Genomic DNA, 4,837 nt, shown 5'->3' with positions numbered 1-4,837 from the left:
ACTTGCAGGCGCCGATTCTCCAGTTGAAGCATGTGCCCCTTTCTCCTGGAAGCCACTACATACACAGGCATCCCCGCACAACTATTCACACATAAAGCCCACGGCTTAACATTTTCACATCAGCACCTTAACCACTTACTTTTCGTCACCCTCTCGTAACCTTTTAATCATTTCATAAATCACACGTGTCATGTTCTCTTTTCCCTTTCTTTCTTCTTCTTAACAAACCTAACTCAAATCATTTTTATTTAAAACCAACACCAACTTCAAAATCATTTCAGATTTAAACCTCTTTCAAAAGACTAAAAAGAATTATTTATTAAGTAAATGTCACGGCAGAGTCTCGAGACTTTAGGGAGGATGACAATCAAACTCGTTCTTTAAAATTAATAAACTCCTTAAATCATAATTCCTTAAAATGTAGTTCTTTAATCAAACTCATAACATAAAGTCTTATTTAATAAGTAAAAATTCAATACTTAATCTTTTCTTAACAAATCACATTCAAAACATAAAGTTTTTCCTTAATAAATCAAACCCAAACATAAATATTTTTTTAATAAATCAAAAACCAAACAAAACGATTTCTCAAGTCCAACCTTTTTTTAAATAAACAAAGTCTTAAGTTTCATAATAAAATTTTGACAGCATCTCCCCTAAAACTCGGACTTTGCTAACCTTTTCGGGTCCCAACCGAACTATTCTCAACATTTTTTCAACCATTTCTAATAACTCAGACTAGTTCCAATATCAGAAATCATTTTCGATAAATCAATAAAACTCATTCCCAATATCAAATTAACCTCAAACTAAGAAAATCATTTTACATAGTATTTAATCAAATCGACTTTCCAACTTAATAATCAGAAACAGTCACAATTCAATCATCATCATAATAACCTTAAATCAAGTACAAAAGTCAACTAAACATTTCCAATCAATCAATAAACCATTCAAACTAGCATTTATATTCATTCCAAGCAACTCAATTCAATTTATAAAACTTGCAAAATTATAAAAATATATTTTCACTATTAATATCGACTTAAAATAATTCTTAGTAGTGAATTAAGTTTAAGAAATCGCCCCTACCTCGATTGTCAAAACTAGAAAGCTATAAAACGCGTCAAAAATCCCTTTTTCTCCTGGCCCGCAATAGCGGCAGCCGCAACCACAGTTCTTTCTTGCTTCCGCAGCAATAGCAGCGGCTTTAATCAAAACATTCACTAATCAAAGCACAACCCTATGTTACCAAAATCTCAGAACTTTTAACAACTCAGAACAAAATACTGATTCAAGAGGTTTCAAAAATGAAGACTCTTACCAAAACAATAGGGGCCCCAGTGGCGGTTTCCAGTTGCTAGAACAGTAGCGACGACAGCAGGAGGCGATGACAGAAGCAGCTCAGCCTCGGACCCCTCTCTTTGTCATCTTCGCACACATTTTTCTCTCTCTTCGAAGCTCCGACTTCACCCACGGACAACAACGCAGCAGATCCACGGCGTTGGAATAGCGACGGCAAGTTCTGTGGCGACCAGGGACCTCGACGACGGTGAACCGCGGCCCTCCCTTCTTCGCGTCTCTCGCTGTCGCACTCTCTCTCCCTCAGTGGTGGCTTCGATGGCGGCGCGAACTCGTGACTCCATGGACGGGATGGCAACGGTGATGGCTCCAAGGCGACGACAAGGCGTGGCCCTCCCTTCTTCTATGTGCTTTGTTTTTATGCCTAATTGTATCTTTTGCCTAAATGTAAAATATGCTTACTTGCTAGTTGTACTACTTGTTGTACATGTATACTACTTGTGTTTTACTTGCCTGGATTATCTGTGATTGTCTGGTGCTAAGGAGGGTAGGTAGGTGGTAGCGATGGGATCGTAAGGAGGTTAGGATGGTGAAGGTTGTGGGATACAGTAGTGTAATTAGTATTAGTTAGAAATTCCCTAAGTTTAAATAGCCCTGTTTATGGTTTATGGTTTAAGTTATTTATTTTGTTAAGTTTGAACATTCTGTATCGATGTGAAGTTCTAAGATTGTCTTTGGCATCCCAAAACCATATATCTTATATATTGGGCACTGTTACCATACTGAGAACCTCCAGTTCTCATACTATATGTTGTTGTTATTTTTCATATGCAGGTCGCAACCCACTTCGATGAGTTTGCGGATGGTGACAGAGCGGAGGATCTTTTGTTATCATTGTATTTTGGTTAATATGTTGTAGTTCTCTCACCTTTGGTTATTAAACTCTGTTGTCTTAGAGGCTTACTTTGAGAGATAAGTTGTATAAATTGTTTTAACTCGAAAATTCTGTATTTTCTGTATGTAACTAGTCGGCCTAGGCTCTGCGGGCTACGACTGGAGTTCTTTGTTTGTTTGCGGATGAGCGGAGGATCTTTTGTTATCATTGTATTTTGGTTAATATGTTGTAGTTCTCTCACCTTTGGTTATTAAACTCTGTTGTCTTAGAGGCTTACTTTGAGAGATAAGTTGTATAAATTGTTTTAACTCGAAACTCGAAAATTACCCTGTTTTGTTGAAAAATGATTTTTCTTCACTTTTAAGGGTTCTCTAGCTTTCCAAACTTCTTTAACTTCTCCTTAAGACTTGTAACTAGTAATTAGACTCTAAGACTAGTGAAGATGGGATAATTAATTTGAATTGGTGATTTTCTTGATATGATTTAGAGTCGGTGACTTAGGCTTTAGAAGGTTTGTGGATGAGATTAGTGAATGTAGTGGGGTATTTTTCTTTGAGAGACCTTGAGGATTGATGATGATGATGAGATTGGAACTTGAGAGCCTGGAAAAGGATGTTGAGTCTGTTGAATAATGAGAGTGTGCAGGGGACTATATCCCTGGCGTAGCAGATTCTCTGTTGTATGAGTGTGCAGGGTACTATATCCCTGGCGTGATTGTTTTTCTGCTGCAAGAGTGAGTTGGGCACTATATCCCTGGGGTGAAGTTATGATTGACAACCTTTCTACTGCATGAGTGAGCAGGACACTATATCCCTGGCATAGTAGATTCTTTGCTGCAGGAAAGAGCTGGGCACTATATCCTTGGGATGCGCATTATGTGATAGTGTGCATGGCACTATATCCCTGGCGTTGCAGAAAGGCAACATCACAAGAGATGTGTCGGGTTGGCATTTTGAACTGACAAGTTATATCATGAGCCAAAATAGGATAGACATTCATCATATGAATCTTTTACTTGCTTGTTTACTTTGATTACTTGAGTTATGCCTATTTGGATAATATGTCTAAATGCTAGTTGGCTTACCTGTTATACATGAACATTAATTATGCTTTACTTGTTTGCATTAAATGTGTTTTACTGGTGTAAAGGAGGATCAGGAGGCGGTGGCGATGGGATCGCATGGAGGTTAGGTTGGCAAAGGCTGTGGGATACAGCGGTGTGATTAGTATTAGTTAGAAATCTCATAAGTTTAGATAACCTTGTTTATGACTTATGGTTTAAGTTATTTATTTTGTTAAGCATGAATATCTGTGATGTGAAGTTCTAGGATTGCCTTTGGCGTCCTGGAACCTTATATCTTATATATTGGGCCCTGTTACCATACTGAGAACCTCCGGTTCTCATACCGTATGTTGTTGTTTTTCAGATGCAGGTCGCAACCCACCTCAGTCAGTTTGTGGATGGTGATAGAGCGGAGGATCTTTTATTATCTTGTATTTTGGTTATTATGATGTAGCTCTCTCACTTTTGTTATTATACTCTGTTGCCCTAGAGGCGTACTTTGAATGATAAGTTGTATAAGCTGTTTTAACTCAAGAAATGTGTTATGTCTATATTATGACTAGTCAGCATAAACTCCGCAGGCTGCAGCCAGTACTCTATGGTTATCATACTTATATATATATATATATATATCTTGACTATTATTATTAAGTTTCATGTTGTATCTTGTGCCTTATGCTTTTAGTTATCGTGTGTGAACGCTTCACGGTTTATAAATTCGCTTTATGCAATTTTGAACTTTATTCCTTCATCGGGCTTCTAGCATTATTATTTCTTCCTATATTTATTAATGTATGAGCTTTAGAACTATCGTGATGCCTTGTTATCCTTCGCTTTATAGCTAGAGTAAGGCTTAGGAAAAAGGGGTGTTACAAACCTTCTCTTCTAACTCGGCACGTCGTCATCCTCCCATGGCTTCTCTATCTGAGGCTTCGAGCTGTTTGCCATTCTGTCATCGTCATCTCGCCACTCACCGTAGTCTCTTTTTTGTTCTGCTCTCTGTCAAAGGTTAGTGGCACTACTTTTCACTTTTTCTTTTTATGCTCTGTTGAGTCTGTTCTAAATCTGATTAATGATTTTCTGAATATGAAATCAATCAAAGAAATTGATTTTGTGTTGTCAAAATTATTGCTAAAATGGATTTGTTACTCTGCTGCTGCTATTTTTTAATTTGCTAAAAATTGATTTTTGTTGATGATTACAACTTCTCATGTGTCTCTGATCTTGAAGCTGTTGTTGTTCATGATTTTGGGAGGGCTTCTTTTGCTTTTGATTTCTCTGTGGAACTAGAAAATGCAACTGGGGTTCCTGAAATCAAAGGGCATTTGGATAATAATAATAATAATAATAATAATAATAATAATAATAATAATCACAAAGTGGAGAGGGATTGTAAAATTTGTCACATGAGTCTAGAGAGTGATAGTTCTGGGTCTGGTGTTCCAATTGAATTGGGCTGTGTTTGTAAAGATGATCTTGTTGCTGCTCACAAAGTATGTGCTGAGACATGGTTCAAGATTACAGGGAATTTGTGAGTATAAAATTCCATCTTTACTTCATTCTTTTTAACGGCAAAA

The sequence above is a fragment of the Arachis ipaensis genome, chromosome B03 (assembly GCF_000816755.2).
Source record: "Arachis ipaensis cultivar K30076 chromosome B03, Araip1.1, whole genome shotgun sequence".
Taxonomy (NCBI): domain Eukaryota; kingdom Viridiplantae; phylum Streptophyta; class Magnoliopsida; order Fabales; family Fabaceae; genus Arachis; species Arachis ipaensis.
Note: the sequence above shows the minus strand (reverse complement) of the source record.